General features: G+C 40.3%; 1 protein-coding gene across 1 annotated transcript in view; it reads right to left on the bottom strand.

The window, feature by feature from the left end:
* ABLIM1 (actin binding LIM protein 1) overlaps positions 1 to 11,525 on the bottom strand; it is a 124,121-nt gene extending 112,596 nt beyond the window's left edge. Inside the window, exon 1 of the mRNA XM_054382205.1 lies at positions 11,503 to 11,525. The gene's annotated coding sequence lies outside the window, so the exon portion shown is untranslated. The remainder of the gene's footprint in view (positions 1 to 11,502) is intronic.
* Positions 11,526 to 18,688: the final 7,163 nt, after the last annotated feature.

Raw genomic sequence — 18,688 nt, 5'->3', positions numbered from 1 at the left:
AGCAAGAGTTAAATGCATATTTATAAAATGCCTTTTCTGTGGCATTCTTGTACCAGGTAGCACATTGACTTAATCAAAACAAGACCTCAAATGCCAATCACCAAAAGTAAACCATGGAGCAGAACTAAGTTTGAAAGTAAGTAAACTGAAGCAAAAAGAAAATAAAGCTTCCCAGTCCTCCCCCTGCCAATGTGTGATTGCATAATCTTGTCATGTGCTCCAAAAGCAACAAACTTGGAGATTTTCCCAGGTCACCTGGGGTTAAAAGTTCCGAAGTCATGAGTTCAGATCAAGACTATGTTTCATTAACAACCCTGACACTGAGACTGTGTCAGCGCCCAAACTCCATTATTAAACATTATCTTGATTCATGCTGGGAAGAGACACTAAGATTGCAAGTACACAGAAAGACAGTGTTCAAAATAGAGAACACCTTTAAATTAACACACAGGTAACATTTTGCATGCTCTTCAAGGATAATCCTGTCTAAAGCAGTTCCATTTTCAACAAAAGAAAAAGTTAGATTAAAAACTGCTTTGGAGACTACAGCTCTTGGGCCATGCAAATGTAAGCAAAGACAAGACTGGAGCTACTGCAAGCATAAAAACAAACTTCTTGGTCAGAACCTTAAGGGTTATCAGTGCCATGCTTTACCAACTCTTGGTATCATGTGTTATCAAAAGTATGAAGAAGAAATACCAGATAACTAAGTCTGTCTGCAAGACTGAATTAGACCATAGGCTAAATTGCACAGGAAAACTTGTTAACATTTTACTGAATTACATCTTCTGTGGTGCTTACTGGAAAAGCCAGCACCAATTGCATACTCACAGAGACAGTTGTGAGAACACAGAAACAATCTAGCTGACTGCAAAATGGTACCCAGTAGCTGCCAGCACCTGCCCTTCAACAGAATCAGTATATAAAGAACAGAAATTATAAAGGCTCTGTACCTGTTCCTTAATCCAAAAAAAATCTTTAGCCTTTTCTCTTTTTGCCTCTCACCCCTCCAAGCATGCAGAATTTTGGCATGAATATACACTGTTCTCCTTTCATGGGTTTGCTCATGTATGATCTAATCCAAGATTTGTACCATGAGGTACAAAACTGATTCCCAATATGGTGTCACAGACTGTCAGGTGAATGCTAGGAGAGTCCTCCTATGGACTGGTCAAGAAAACAAGAATCAGGGCTGAAGCCTTGGTTTAGGAAAAGATGATGCTGCCACAGTTAAATCCCCCAGCAACATGGCCAGCAGGCTCACAATTCACACATCGACCTCAACACAGCAGCACCAAGAACGCAGATTATTCCATATGGGCTTTAAACTGCAGAAGAGAATTAATAACAAGGCATGCATATGCACATGTAAACTTTTTGTCAAGGGATATAAAGAGAGAAAGTCGCCCTCAGATGCAACACAGTGATAATAATTTAGCTGAGTAACTAGATAATAAGGGCTCATAATTGGAAATAGGTAAGTACACAGCCAGAGACATGGAAATGTGGTATCAGTCAGACATGATTTAGGAAGAGCCATTTGGTGTCAGCAGAAAACACCCTGGCCTCAGGAATTTTTTTGTTGTGCATGAACTAACCAGGCAGACACTGCAACCATTCTACAATATGAGCATAATGAAGCATGCTAATTTGCTAAAAACTGTTACTAACTGTGTTGCAATTCAGTGAATTGGAATTGCATTTTTTTTTTCTTTCTGGAACCAGTCCCTCCAGTGCCTAGTTAACATGTTTATGAAATGACACTGGACTGAATGCATTTTCAGCCTGTCCAAACAGCAATTCCAGCTGAAAGAGAGGGTACCAGCTGTATTACACTGCCCTGCATTTTGCAAGAGTACCACTCTGGAGAGCAGTACTTGTAGCAGCTTCAAAATATCAGTAACTCCTGACCTTTTGACAGAAATGGGGGAGAGGGCATGGGGGAAAGTTAAAAAAAAAAAAAAAGAAGAGCAAAAAAGGGAAAAAAAAGAACAAGAAATAATGAAAAAGAACTTTGCTAGAGAGATTATTTGAAAGTAATACAGTAGAAAAGCAAAACACTTAGCAGATGCTATCCTTTCTCACTCTGCAGTCATGAGATATGGCATAAAGAAGGCAGTTAGTTATTTTAGTTCTCTATCTGTGTGAAGAGAAAAACATTTATATCCAACATCAATATTAATAGCCACTGTAAATAATGGATTGAACTTGGTGGGGAGGAAGAAAGGAAGCAACTTTTTCACACATTTTCAACCATTCACTGTCAACTTTCCCCACGGTTCTAGGAGGTTTTCTTCCTCAAGTTTTTTATACAAATGATGGGCTTGCTTTAATTTTCTTACAAGTATATGACAGCTTTCAATGTTTAAGATGTTAAAACTGACTTTACAGAATACTCTTGTATTCTGTAGCTGTGTATCAGCTGAGTGGGGAGCAGAAGCACATTGAAATGAGTGCAGAGCTAAAAAGGCTACTCCTAGCTTATGTACACTTCAAGAAAATCAGCAGCCCAATTTTAAAATCAAGCAACAGTTCTGATAGATGAAAATACACTTTTCTGGAAAGGTGAGTAGCATAGTTGATTCAAATGATCCTGAAACCTGCAGGTGCAAGGATTGGGGGGGGGGAGGTAGCAGGTCAACAGTTCACCTGGATCCTGGAAATCTGAAGGAATAGATCTTGAATCTGTTAAGTAGCCAAAAGCATTTATGCTGGGCTATTGATTTTCATCAACAAAAATGATCAGTAATGGTTATGACTAGAACTCTCCTGACATCTGACACGCTACGGCAAGCTATCAAGGCATCTGTCTGCTCACTTCAATCCACATATCTATGAAGCTGCATTCACTCTTTTTTTCTTTCTTCGTATATAGCATTGAAAAAGCTTAATGTGGGTGTTCAGAGTTGAAAATTGCTCACTACTTATTTCTGCTTCTTCCTTAGTTGGAATTGACCCCAGATTATCTTTTGCAGAATCCTCGAAAGTAAAGAACACAGATCCTCCTTTTCACAAAACAGAGACAGAGCCCAGATCTCTCAGCAATAATGTAATGCTTCAAGCTCACATCCAATCCACTACTGAAATACAATTCAGAATGTATTTCACATTTTCATAATTTAATAAATGTTACAGCCCACTATTAATACAAGGAAAGACCCCATGACCATTTCAGAATTCTTTGACTAGCAAGCACTTTGGTGTGAGGCTTAAGATTTTATTTCCAGGTATTTACAGGTAATTGAAACTGATATCTAATTTACTGCTGCAAAATTCAAATTCAATTTTTTCATTAAAAGGTAAAATATGACCCTTATGAGTCCAGACTTGCTGAATATATCAATGTTTATCTTTAAAATTTTAAACTAACTGCTTCAGTGGTCAAAGCTCTTTGAACTGTAGCAAATACAGGTAAAACAATCAACAGCAAACTGGAGTTAAATCACATAAAAAAAAAAGGAATAGATGTACAAACTGAAGGAACCCAGCTATGCAAATGCCCTAAATTAGGTGTGTTACATATCTAACCCTTACTAAAACAGGTACAAAGATAATCAGTGTAATCCATTGCAGGTTTTGGCACATCAGTTTTACAGAAAGGGAAAACACTAACTGTCAGTCAAAGCATTTTTTGTTTTAAATTTGAAGGTTTAAACCTTAGGTGACCCTGGCTGGCACGTTAGGCTATTTCAACTCCAGTCTATCAATAAACATAATTACCTTTTTCTCTCACCATGGCAAACAAATTGTCTTCGTAGTGGGAGCAGCAAGAATTAGTTGAAGTAATTTAAACACAATCCTTTTTCCAGCAGTGTTTGGCTGAGGTGGATTGAATAACAAAAAAAAAAGGCAGCTTATTCCAGAGAATTCTTTCCCTTGGTTGGATTTCCCCCAAGATCTGATCACGCTGGATTGCTCGTCACTGTCTCTTTCCTTCTTGTGCCTCTTATCTTCTTCCACTGGGGTCTTTTCCTCTGGCTAGTGGCAGCTCACACCCTGCATGCGGACTCTGCCCCTTGTGCTGAAACAACCAGCTACAGCTGCTGCTGTGGAACAAATGCTGAATTCCACTGTCCCTCATTTCCAGCCTCTGACACTACCTTGCATTCCTCTGCCCTCGCAGAACCGAGCTGGCAATGTAATTGGCTTCCGAATGACTGGCAAAAGACTGCCAGCGAGAAGATGCGAGAGAGGAGAGCTGGTCAAACACTCACAGAAAGCTCAAGTGGGGTTTCCAAGTCTCCTGCTATTTTATTTACTCAAACAGAGCCAGGATCAAGAAGAGAAATAAAAGATGAACACAGGCAAGCACTGAGGCAGGCTGTGGCACAATGGCATTTCTACGGAGAGAACTGTTTTATGCGCTCCTGGTTTCACTTTAAAGCTGCTACCAAATGCCAATTAGTAGACCACAAAACATGCTATAAATAGTCTCTCCATGCCTTCTGACCATAGTACAGAAGAGAGTACCATATAACCTGTGCAACCTATATAACCATATAACCTGTGGGAGCACTGACTCTATTCACTACCTTAAAGTAACAACAAAAATAATAAAAATGAGAACAGTCATTGCTCAGTGAGCATCTGGGTTTAGATGTGTAGCCAGGGAGCATCACAGACAAAAATCCTTGCTGTGAGTCAAGGTACACACTGTATTCTGAAATACCAAATAGTGGTAAACTACAATACCTCTTATGTTATTCCTTTTGAGATGATATCCATAAGTACTCATGGAACCGAGAGCAGTGTGCTGAAACAGCAGCACTTTGATGTGAATTTCATCCCCCAAAACACCCCCAACAATACAAAGCACCAGTGGTGGAGCTGGGCATCAAACTAACCTTTTGATTTATGGTTTTCTAGACACTAAACTCTGCCTTAGAAAAGACAGATCAGCAATATGATGTTAAAAACAAAACTCAACAACATATCAGTCATTTACAATACTGCCAAGTCTCATTGTCCTATAGCAAGATTCAGAATAGTTCTGTTTTCTATTAAAAGATGCAGGTCAGACTCAGGTGAGAAGCAAAGCTTGTCTTCTATAAGCATACTTTTCTTCAGAGGTATGAAGTAAGTTTGGAAATAGGATTAATCAAACCCCTCAATGCCCATTTAAAAGCACTTCACATATTATTTTAAATGCACAGGTATTGCCACTATCAAGATTTCTTTGGGACCCTCTATCATTATGACTGTATGACACTTTTCCCTTATTTATAGCTGACTTGATTCCTGCATTTAGCTAGCTACCAGTGACTTCACCACTACAAACCTATGCCATCACTCCTTTGCTTGGCCAGTAAGTTTCAGCATTTGGGGTTTACAGGTGGAGAAAATGCAAAGGGAAATGAATTCCTTGACAAACACAGATACGATCTCAGTAGCAGAGAACTGGGTCAAATATAAAGATATTTTGGGCTAGATTATGGGCAGATTCAGTGGGCTATAGCTTCAAACTGAGCAGAACTCAGTGCCAAATGTGCTTTAGGTTATATCACATCAGTGCAATTACAGTTATCCTGCATCCTAAAGCAAACGCTTTGTTCAGCCCAGAGCTGGAAGAACCCCTATTTTTTTGAAAGCTGGACTTGAACTGGAGCTTACACCTCCACAGGGGAATTTCTTCTCAATGCTGCTATATGTAGGGAGAGAGAAATTAATATAAAGAAACAAGCTGTAGGCATCAGCCAGACAGAGCAGCAGATGGCTGATACCTGCTGGAAAAAATATCAGAGCAGGCATACAGTGTTAAAAATATTTGCAGTAAATAAATTCTAAATGTTTTGTATAAATGCCACCCAGAATGACAGAAAGGAATGAAACAAGCCAGTCTGCCTCACCCAAAAGACTTTTCATATTCAGTGACATTCTTTTATAAATAAATAACTAAGAAAGAGAGAGAGAGAAAGAGAGACACAGATTCAGGCACATGCATGGAAAAAAAATAGTTATTCTATTCTAACAAATCTAGGCTGGCTTTCTATTGTTAGCAGCCTAACATGTAAGAAAAGCACAGCTCAGGCAGTCTGACATTCTTGCTTCTGTGACTCAGTGTGTTACTATTAATAGCATCTGAGGCTCAGCTGGGGAGCCAGGCTGAACCCCACCAATGCTGAGGCATAATCCATTATGTCACATTTCTGACACATTAGAGATGTCAGGTTGTAACTCAGCCAGGCTGAGCTCTTTTTCAAACAGTATTTTGTAAACATTTAGGGGACGGCCCCTTGGAAGGGGCACATCTGACCTTCATTCATAAATGTTTGATCTAATGTGCAGAGCACAGCCTGTGGATACACATGCATGGATCCTGTTAACCCCTTCCTGTGACCCTCAGATATGCTGCAAAGGCTTGCAATGATCATAAGTCATTTTTTGTTCCCACAGCTGGCTGACAGGGAAGCTGCCTGCCGGTATCTGGACTTTCTGTTCCCTCGGTTCATTACATCCATTTTTCACATGTGCTAGAGATTAGCACTGCTGTATCTCATCTCACCCACAGCTGAATAGAAGCCTTTCCTCACCTCATTCAGCCACGGAAAGCCACAATGTTAGGTACTGAAATAAAAAAGTACAGACTGCAGTAAATTATACTGGAGATTTACGAGTCAAATGTCATTTACTCCTGGAGAAAAGAGATACCAAGAGCAGAGGCTGGTATTGTAAATACCATCTTCTTACACTGGGGTGGTTTTTGGTTTTAATCATATTGTTTTAAGCCTGAAGACTAAAATTTACCCTGCTGCACAATGCAGAATCTGCTCAGATAGCCTAAACTGGAGATAAAAGCTAAACAGATATCAACTCTAGAAACAAATCCCTGGTACTTATTGCTACATGGAGGTGACTGAAAGGAAAGAAAAAGAATCTTTTTTCTTTAAATAACCTTTTGCACTGTACAAATGAAAGTCTCCCTCGAACACAGTGTGGGTGGTAGAGTTGCAATGAGTACACTACAGCTACACAACATGCTTAAGTCACTGTTATTTTTGTGATGAAAGACAGCCAGTGCATTCAGCAAAAGGCATGAGAGTCATACTGAGATCTCTCCAGAAAGGGAAAGAGTTAAACCAGTTTGTTTTGCTTTTTCTTGCACATTGATAATGTTGGAAAAGTACACTAAGCAGTTTAGCCATGATTTAAGATTTGCTATTCTCATTTTAAAAGCTGGCTTTCATAATTTTATCTTGCTCTCATTCCTCACAGATGAGATCATGGCTTAGAAGCATCAGCACACCGTTTTTACACAGTTTCTTCAAAATCAATTTATATGTCTAGTTCATCAAACAAGGAAGGAAGCAGTCTACTAGAAAACAGAAAGAGAAAGGGGAAAAGTCATTCTAATAAATAACATCCAGGAAAATACCTTCTCTTTAATGTCCTTGCATCTGGCAAAAAGCCTGGCACAAACAATTTTGACAAGAAAGCCTGCCACAGGCTTCCACAGCTTAACCACTGTCCAGCCTAGGTCAGCTCAGAGCCATCGTTTCTATAAAGTCTTGACTATGGCACTTTGCAAAATAGTCCCTTCTCCAGGAAGGAGGTCCTCCTGGATGATCTTGGAGGTCTCTTCCAAGCTGGTTGATTCTATGATTCCTCTCATGCTTTTAAAGAAAAGGTGACCGGCTCTAATTGTTATCCTGTTTTAACTGTGCCTGCTCAGAGGGAAACTGATAATGTTGACATGGGATTTCTTGCAAAAGACCTGTGACCCAGCAGTGGTCCAGGGCCCTGATGGGGAAGCCTACAGTTTCCAGTTTAAGCATTCTCAAAAGCTATACAATTCAGAATTTCCTGATTGCCATACAATTCAGTTTTTCCTGGTTTCCATTTCTCTTGAACACACCCTGCCCCAGCAATCTAGTCCTCTGATGCCTCTCCCTTAAGCTATTTGGACAATTGACATATTTTCCATCTTCTGAAAACAGCCCAGGCAGTTGTGCTTCTTAAGGACTGTCGTGTAAAAGGCAAGCTACCAAGTGGGCCAAAGCTGATGATGTCAGTGGAGTTTGTCAGCCTCACCCAGACACACTGCTGAGCAGAATTTAGCCTGTACCTGACAAAACTGTTCCTGACACTATGTGTGAATAGCTGGGTGTTTGCTCCTGAGAAAAGACATAAGGTGTTTAGTAAGGCTGCCATTGAACATGTTGCTCTTTTGTCTCTTCAGGTTTACAGTACCCCTTAGTAAATCTATTATCCTCCAAAGCTTTCTTTCCATACCCTCCACAGTTTTTGCTCTGATGTATGACTTCACACTGTAGCCTGTGCAACACTCTCAGGCTGCTAAACTCTCCTTAACCCCATCTCCTCACCACACTGCCCTGTGTGGTACTAGTATGATGTTAAGGAGCTACGAAGGCTCCACAGACTGACCTCATCACCACAGACCCTCTGTGTTGTCCTATCACAAGTTTTAAACAGTTAGGTGGAACATACACAGACCCACCAGAGAGGAATGTGGCTCTTTCTGAGGATGCACTATGGTCCTGCAATCCTGCATCTTGGGATAATCACATTATCCTTCCTGATAAATTTGATCCTGAAACAAGCAGTGCCTGATGGCCTGGGTCCTACCCACAGCTTTTCTGCTATGCTGGGGCTTTTCTGTGTAGCTTGTGTCATGCTACTTTGAATACAAACAGTCTGCAGTATTGGTGTTTACAATCGTTTGCCATCATTCCTTTAAAGCAAAATGAAATTGAAATTTAGCAAACACATCAATCACTTAATTCAGCAAAATACAGAGTGCACATTCATTCCCACCTGCCAGGATCTGGGGGTTGGGTGCTTTTTTAACATAATCATGTAATGTTCTTTCAAATTAGACACCTCAGGAAAAATTTCTCAGGTTCTGATGTATTAAGAGGTCTAGATTTCTTAAAAAATATTTGCCTTTCTGAACTTCTTGCAGGTAAGATTTTCTTAGTAGGCTGTTATTCTGCATTACAATAAGAGTCTGCAAAATGCAGACTAAACAGTAAGAGTAATGTCTCATTTACTGCAAAACAAAATAAGGAAACTAAGACACTTGGCTTTGCTCTGAACATTAAGAAGCCTATAATACACAGCTCCTGAAACCTCCATATTTTCTTTAGAAACAGATGAGAAAAGATGGTTACATTCTAGTCCTTTTTTTTTGCAGTGACCTCAAAAATATGCAAAGCTCATTGATGGGTAATCTGACTGCAGGTATGTACAAACATTTACCTCTGACCCCACGTTTATATTATTGATAGAACAACTGGCTTCCAAAGTGCTTATGTTATTGCTAATCCTTAGAAAGGAGATCATGCTTTCCTAACACCTGCGTGAACTTTCACACTATGCACACATACTTGACACTGAACTGAGATACAGTGCAGCAATATACTCTAGTGGCAGTGGTTTAAACTCAGTATTTTTTAAAATAACTACCATATAAATTCATCACTACTCACCTGCTATAAATTGAATTCATCTAACCAAATCATGATCATAGACAGTACTGTTGCTGTGTATGAGTTATGTTACTGTCAGTAACCATTACCATAAACATTACCACAATTACTGCTGAAAAATACAAATAGCTTGCATGAAGGCAGGAATCCCCAACAGGAGAGCATATATGCAAGTGTCATGCTTTACTGTGCATGCCTAAGGTTAAGGAGATTTGATATTGATAATCCACTTCAGAATTGGATTAACTCTGCAGAATAAGCCCCACAGCCTGTCTAGAGGGTTTTTGGCTCAGTGAAGTCAGCAGCAGTGTAGTAAAGGCTCACTAGTCTAAAGAGCTTCTCCGTCAGAGGTCCATGAAACACCAAATCGAAGCAGCTTCCTGCCATCAGCTAATTTGCAGAGCAAAGAAATAAGGTCTTTGTTTTGCAGTCTCTAGAGATGTGACAGAGTATCTCTTTAGGCATTAGCCTTTAGTATAAGCCTGAGCAATACAACATACAGCAAAGCATACAACAATGCAAGTCCATGATCCCTGTAGATGAGGCAACTCGTCATGTGGACACTGAATATGTATCACCCTCACATTTAAACTGAACCAATCAATTTTCACACTGACAAATGACAAACTCCTTTTCTTCTGATTCCATAATAAACTATAAATAGAACTCTAAAAAAATATAAAACATTTGCTTTCCATGTAGATAAAACTTGGTTACACAGTGTAATACTAATATATTCAAACAAGCTTTTACAGCAACGTAAATTTTTATCTCCTTGCTCCAGCTTCTGTAACTTTTGATGGCTGTGATTTTATCTCCTAGCTAGGGAGGTCACTTGGTTCAGCGTGTAAAAGCTAATACACTTGAAGCTTTCTTTTTAAATTGTTTGTTGCTATTTCAATAGGATCATCATAAAATTACTAAGCAGACATAACGAATTGTTATTGAAAACAGAGTAGGCAGAACTGATTCCAGCTTCTGCACTGACTGGAATGTTTGAAAGAGAACTACAAAAGCTACTTTGCTGCTGCTGCTGCTTCAGAAGGTGGTTTGCTCACGGTTAATTTACATCAAACCAAACGGCTTACTGCCTCTGTTCCAAAGGAAAGAGGCACATATCTTAAAGGAGAGTTTGCTAACTTAAAAAATAAACAAACAGCACTGAATCTTCCAAGTACTGATGCAGACTGCTAAGCAGCTGGGTTTATACTTTTTGCATTTCACAGTTTGATGCTTCTATATTTTATGTTGAAAAAACCATAGGCACCCCCCCCCACCCCCCACCCCCCCCAATCCCCCAATCCACATGGTAACAAATTAGTGATAAACACTTCCTGGTACCACATTTTTTCTGCATCCCACCATAAAGACTTGCTCTTTAAAGGAAAGCAACCGAAAAATCACAAGCAGGATAATAATAAAAAAAAAACTGTAATCAAAATCTCCCATTGTAATATTGTCTTCTTCCCCCTTCAGCTGCACCTTGTCTGCATCACCTGGGTGAAGAGCATTCCTACTTCCCTTCCTTCCCTTCTCCTTCCATTATTTGACCTTTTACTGAAAAAAAAAAAAAAAGAACCCCACAGAGGTCTACTAAACATCCATCATTTTCTTAAACTAAAAGCCACTTCTAAGGTCTCTGTATACAAACGTCTACTAATTGATATCCTAACCTCTCAGACAGAAAGGAGAAGGAGCCAACAGCAATTACTATTCAACCTCTCCTCAACCAGTACATGAGGGATGTATGGGAACGGAAGCAGCAAGGGAACAGACTGTGTACCAAGCTTCTCTCTCTCCTCTTCTACTCCCTCCATGCCCCAATATCAAAACTGGAGTGAGGACGGCCATTTCCCAAGACCTTCTCACTGCTCTTAAGTCTTCCTGCTACTTCACCTTTTGGATACACAGAGAAGATCCAAACAATGGCTGTCAGAGAAGAAGAAATAAGAATTCCTATTTCTCTTTTCCCCATCCCAGTGCCACCAGTATTTTATCCACTGACAGAAAGGTTACAACTTCTTCAATCTCCAATCAGCTTCCTTTTCATATTTACCTGCGCCTTTCCTGCCTGGATGAGGCTGTGGTGGCTCTGAACCCCCCAGACGGTGGGTCGCTTGCTCTCTTGGCACTTGAAGCAGTGGAGGACAAGCCACACCTGCTCTCCTGCTTCTAGCCTGCCCAGCACGGGGACTGCGTTTCTCTGTCGGTTGTTTGATTAAAATACCAAGGTTATACAACTGCAAATGACAGACCCAGGAGAGGAAGTTTCAATCAGATACAGAACAAAGGCAGGAGTCCCTGTAAACAGTGGGGGATGTGTAGCAGCAATACTCTTTCCAGTCAGATCTGCCTGTGCTGGTCAGTATTAGAGAGTACAGAGCCGATGAGATCTTTGCTTCAATTCCCCTTAACAACCTTGACCCTGCTATTGCAGTGTGTATTCATAGGCTATTGCCTATGAATAGAGCCACAGAGGAAACCACAAAATTTTCCATTATTTCTTTCTTCTTAAAGCTGATTTCATAGAATCACAGAATGGTTTGGGTTGGAAGGGCCCTTAAAGATCATCTAGTTCAAGCTGCCCCAGCCTAGGCAGGGACAACTTCCACTAGGCCAGGTTGCTCGAGCCCTGTGCAACCTGACCTTGAACACCGGAGGACTTGACAACCTCCACTGGAGAAGACATCCACAACCTCCCTGGGAAACCTGTTCCAGAGTCTCACCACCCTCACTCTAAAGAATTTCTTCCTAATATCCAGTCTAAATCTCCCCTCTTGTAACTTAAAGCTGTTCCCCCTCGTCCTATCACCTGTCCAGCTTTCTTGCAGACCCCCTGGTACTTGAAGGCTGCTCATCTTTCTTGATAGCATCTAATAACAGTAGAAACTGCAATTTTGTTCTTTACTGGACACCATATAATAAAGAATTTAGGCAGAAAAGGAGCAATGAGCCCTACAGGCTGAATTCAGTTGCTCCAAACCATGCTATGTTAATGCAGATTAATGCTAAACCACTGATGTACCACTAGGCAAATTAGCTAGGTTTGATCTTGAACAGTGGCAACAACTTCCTTCACAGCAAATGGGAATCTGAACTAGGAAATGAAGAGATAAGGAGACGTTAAATGTTCAAATATTTTAAGTAAAAAAACGTAGCAGCATTAAATTGGAGTAGACATATTGCAAATGGGTGGAGGATGAAGAACTGGTCCTAAGTGATTACCTTTTAGTTTTAAATTTAATTAAATAGGAAAAAAAAGAAAATATCAAGCTAGCTGTGTATATTTACAGAAGCAAAGATTATTAGGGAGTTTCAGCTAAACGTGTTACTCAAACACAAACCCACTACACAGTATTTTTTACAAGCATACTTGCATGTGCTTCTCTGGCCACTGCAGAGCACGTCTCCATTTGACAACCCCTTATTCATCTGAAGACTGACCAAATCCCTCACTTATCTCCACTCTTTCAGATTGAGGAAAACCAAATTCTACTAATCTTTCTCGCAAGTCTTTTTTCCTAATACTATTCTCACTGCCTTCTACTTCCAGTTTATCATATCTTTCTCAAAATGCAATGTCCAAACCTAGAGACAAGTGTCCAGCAGTCCTCTTTGACAACAGAAACAGAGGAAAATTATCTACCTTGTTGTACAAACCTCCTGCTAACACATCCCAGAAAAAGAATTACTTTTTTTGGTTTAGCAGGGTTATACAGTCGATCTATACTGACACTGATAAGTATCATTATCCTCCAGATACTTGTCTGGAGTAGGGTCAGTTATTTTCCATTTCTTATCTGTCCTAGCCCAACACTTTATACTTTCAGTCACTGAAATTCAATGGCGTGTTTTCAAGCCATCTAGCTGACTTCTCAGGGCTATTCTGAATTCAGACATTGTCCTGTAGAAGAATGACAAAATGTTCTCAAACCTGATCACCACAAACTAAAAGCATACTTCCTATCCAATCATATAAGAAAACATTACTAAAAATAAATAAATTATAGGGACTGAGGCCAGGAGAGAACACTCACTTGAAGGAACCCATCTGAAAAGCTATCGAAAGGAAGAACCACTTTATCTGAAGCACAAGAGCAGTCTGTTCAGCACCTCTCAGCACATCAAGAGTACCACCTACTACAATGCCAAAAGAACCTGGATTTTTCTCCCTCATATCACCACTTGTGTCATTCAAAATTGCTTAGCTTTGGGCACCTGACAGAGCACCATTAAAACACTATGGCTGGAGGTCACATTCTGTGGGGAGCTACTATGAAGACCATTAGCAGGGAAGATCAAAGACTAAAATTGTAATTCTTCTTTTCCATCTGTGCCTTCCTCTTTTCTGTGTTTATCACCACAGGGACTGGTGTTAAAGAAACAGCAGTCTTTAGGGTGATCTTGAGCACTTCTTGGTCCTAAGAATGGAAAAGAGGGCACACAGCAGTGCCCATTTGTTTCCCTAGCTGGGGCTCTAGCTTTCTTGCCCTAACACAGCAAGAAAACCCTACTAATGCAAGTAAGCATTGTGTAGGAATTTAGATGTAAAAGAGTGGGTAAAGATTAAAATGTCTATGCATTTTATAACTGGAACTTTTATTTAAAATATGTAAAGCCCATTCTTTTAATGAACACCCTCTCTCTGTGTCTTCCCTCATATCATCACTTTTAGCTCTTGGACCTCTCCTCCCTGCAAGCATACACCCAGAAAAATCAGACCTTCTTTTCCCCTCCCCATTCCTCAGGGAGAGAGAGAAAGAAGGATTTCATTTGGAAGGGACCTATAATGGTCATCTAGTCCCACTGCCTGACCAGCTGAGGCCTGGTCAACAGTTACAGCATGTTACTAAGGACAGATTTCCAGCCACTTTGCCCTAAGCCTGCAGTGTTGCATGGGGTTGTTGTGACCCAAGTGCAAGATTTGGCACTTGACCTTCTTGAATCTTGTACCATTGGCCTCAGCCCATTGATCCAGTCTGTCCAGATCCCTGTGTAGAGCTTCCCACCCCTCAAGCAGATCGACACCTCTGCCTGACTTAGTGTCTTCTGCAAACTTGCTGAGGGTTCACTCAAACCCCCCATCCAGATCTTTGATAAAGATATTAAACAGAACTGGTCCCAGAGCACATACCTGGGGAACACTACTTGTGCCTGGCTGCTGACTGGATTTAAGTTCATTCATCACAACAGTCCAGCCATTCAGCCAGCGTTTTACCCAGCAGGTTAAATATGGTCTTAGTGCTTTAAATTTTCCTGCACTAGATCAGTCTGTTCCCTGTCTCATCACTTAGCTGCTTTTGTATTTTCTAGATTCCCTTCATGCCCTTCTCATCCTCTCAGGTTCCTTCTGTCTTCCTTTACATCCAACAGATGTAACCAAGCAGCCATTCTCACAGGTGCTACTTTAAACTAAGACTGTTACATAAACAGTTACTAAACTCCCACAGGAGGCTGGTTAGATAATATGGCACATATCTGCTTTTCCTCAGGTGTATACCACTGTTGTATCCAAAGGCTAATCAGTTTGAAAGAGTAGAGAAGATGCCATCTGTACAAGTGACAGATGACAGTATCTCAACTAGAAGCAACATCACACTTCCAAGACATTTTTCTCTTTAAAATTCCACTGCCATTTTGCAACCAACTGTCCTGAATAGCAGACATTTTTCTAAAGAATCCTTTGTATCAGAGTCTGGCCACCATAGAATCAAAGCTACTTGCTGAACCAGGCCTTCCAGGCCACGACAGATTTTGCTGCAGGAAATCATGTGGCCAGCAATCACTCTTATGGGAAGCAGCCCCTTATCATTTCCTCATCAGGGAAGGTGGCTCATCAGTTTTTAGCCAAATGATCTCAAGGGAAATGCAGAATGAGGGTCTTTTCAGCAGTGAGAGCCTCTTGGGAACACTATTTTTTTAATTTCAATTTTTAGAGTATTTTAACTGTCAGCATTATGCCACCATTCACCTGATGAGACAAGTTTAACCTCCAACATACCCCTTACGAAGGGGATGGAACTTCATGGTACAAGTGCTAAGTAAAAGCAGATCACAGGTTAAATCAGAGAGACTTAAAAGACTCCCTTCTCAAATCTTAAATATGTCTGGGCTTGTTGATAATTCCTGACTTTCCAAAACCCAGAGATATAGAACTTTTCCTGATGATTATGGTTCTATTTATGAGTAGCGTGGAAAATATTTAGTGAGTCTCCAAATACCTTAAACAGCATAATTTCTAATCTCTGTTTGTAAAGCCAGATACAGGCAGCAAACTGTCTTTCAGCAGGGTTTATAAACTGCTAAATCTTGTAGTACTTGAGGCACCATAATCCCCAAGCAGGCACATGGCCTATGAGACAGACTCAGACATTTTCACATCTTAAAGTCATGTACAACTTTCACAACCAAGCAGTTTTCAATAACCATTCCAACACTTTTATTCTATGCAGGTGAGATTCTGATATCAATTCTTGTAATTTAAGTAAAGCCAAGACATCAGGCAAGTTGCAGCCTTTCAACTAAGCATTACTCATGGCACAGGAAATCAGGACCACAAGAACTATACTATTAGACAGTACCTGAACTGTAGGAGAAAAGGGACTGTTTAGCCTGGAGAAGAGAAGGCTCAGGGGTGACCTCATTGCTGTCTACAACTACCTGAAGGGAGGTTGTAGCCAGGAGGGGTTTGGTCTCTTCTCCCAGGCAACCAGCAGCAGAACAAGAGGACACAGTCTCAAGTTGTGCCAGGGGAGGTCTAGGCTGGATGTGAGGAGGAAGTTCTTCACAGAGAGGGTGATTGGCCATTGGAATGTGCTGCCCAGGGAGGTGGTGGAGTCACCATCACTGGAGACATTCGAGAGAAGACTGGATGAGGCACTCAGTGCCATGGTCTAGTTGATTGCTTAGGGCTGGGTGATAGGTTGGACTGGATGGTCTTGGAAGTCTCTTCCAACCTGGTTGATTCTATGATTCTATGAAAGAAAGCCCCAGTAGTTATTTGCATTATTTATTGCAGCATAAAGCTAATCAGAATCTGTCCCACTATCTTCTTGATTGCTCACACCTGTGCAAAATGGTGGCTCCCAGCCTTATACAAAGGCAAAGAATTTCTCTGGAGTCCTGCATGGATCGATCATACAGCTGATCAATGCAATTAATTCACTCTCCATTCAATTAATTTTCTCTCCTAAACTGTGATTTGTTAAAATGCCTGAGTCGTTTGTAGAAGTTTTCTCCAGAATACAAACGTGAAACGTGAAAATGGAGGGTAGCAAGGCAGAATGAGTTGCTTTTTCTGGTTCACAGCCATATTATATATTTGCCTCATGTTTTAGCAACACCCTATTTAAAATTTCAGTTTTAAGATAACTGATTACTCAGAAGCAGCAGCTATCCAAAACAGCAGATGGGGTTTGGCCACTAATACTCTTACAACGTGATGTTCACTGGGTGCAGAGTTGACTAGCAAAAAGCTATTTGCACAGAAGAGTTAAGTGTTAATGTGGTGCTGATGAAACAAGAAACTCAAAAGCAGATGCTGGAATAATACTTGCCTCCCATATACAATTATTCAGTATGAACATTTTGAGGAGCTCAACAGTGACAAATTTTCTGGATCTACTAAGTACAGGCAAAATTTCAGGCACATCACCCTGGAAGAATCATGTTTTGGGTTATCAAAACTCAGGTCCATAAAACAAGACCTAGAAGGGAGTAACTCTGAAATTTATCTGATAGCTTCAGATGAACACCTACAGCCAATTTCATAGATTGGAGTTTCCAGAGAAGTGTTTGTGCTTTTTAAATTTTTAACAGATTGTAACAAATTGGTTAAGCTGATGAATTCCAGATATAAGTCCTCCCACCCCCAATAGCTCTATGAAGAAATATGCCAGTGTTCAATATTAATTAAAAACACAAATGAAATTGTAGGAACTACTGAGGTGAACAAAGAGCATTGTTATGACTCTGTACACATACCCACATTATGCTACACACTGAATACAGCTTGGTCCCCAATTCTTCAAGGGTTATAATAGCATTAGAAAAATTCAGGTAAAATGGATAATCAAAGGCATGGACTGGTTCTGGCACAAAGAGCATTTAAATAAATTATGACTGCTTAGCCTAGAAAAGGAGGATAAAAGATACAACAGACATCTAATAAACTCTTAAGTGACAAGAAGGTGAACACAGGAAGACATCTTTCAATGCAAGAATGAGGCAGTTCCAAATGAAACTATTTGGCAATGGGTTTCAAACAAATGAAAGGGAATACAGTTTCATAAAACCCATAGCACTGCTCTGGAACACATACCACACTACCACTGCTCTCTAAAGGTATTTCTCTAGTTTGAGTATTTCTACGGATTAAGGCCCACTTCATCCCAGAATGGCCACATAAAGAGAGCTGCACATTTATCCATCAGCTGCTTCTGACTACTCACATTCTAATTTAACTTCTTGTTTTTCTTTCCCTCCTCTCTGTCAGTGACAAAATATTTCTCCACACCTGAGCACATTTGCTGCCATAAAGTATCTTGCTGCTATACAAAACAAACCCAGCTAACTGTAAAACAATTGAGCATATGCATCAACCAAAAGCCAAGATCTGATGACAATCCTCACTTACCCAGATCCTCAGGAGTGTCAAATAACTGCTCACATAAATAGTAATCATCTGGATTCAAGTAGGGTAGTTGCTTCAGCAAGCTCTGCTTAGGAATGAGATACAAGACCTCTGCAATATCCCCATCCTCAATAATTGACATCCTTTTGACTGAATTTCGGAATTTCACCTTTTCTAGCACCAGTTCTTCATTTTTACTTGATCCACAGAGCTTCCTAAAGCTGTTTAAGATGGGGAAAGATGGCATTTCTGTTTGGAAGAAGCTAGGTAAAGCAACCTGTAGTGCATGTATTCAGCTTACTACTCACAGCACACTGCCCTTACCAATCCTTCTCTTTCTCTCTTATCCAGCAAAGGAGATTAAGGAAGATATATTTTTAGTGATTATCTTCAAAAGATTATGACAGTAGGCTTGGTCAGGTGACTGCCATCTAAAACTATTGTAACCACTTACAACTCATCCCTAGGAATGCAAAAGTCAGAAGCAAAATCATGAAGAGTATCTGAAAATCAGATTAATATTCAGGGCAAGAGAAAGAACGTAACTGAGTTACATAAGAGGATTAGTTTAAAATCAAAAAACCTTGCTGTGTCAAAAATCTTATTATGG

The sequence above is a fragment of the Indicator indicator genome, chromosome 7, assembly GCF_027791375.1.
Source record: "Indicator indicator isolate 239-I01 chromosome 7, UM_Iind_1.1, whole genome shotgun sequence".
In the NCBI taxonomy this organism is placed as follows: domain Eukaryota; kingdom Metazoa; phylum Chordata; class Aves; order Piciformes; family Indicatoridae; genus Indicator; species Indicator indicator.
This window is presented reverse-complemented; position numbering and strand designations above follow the sequence as displayed.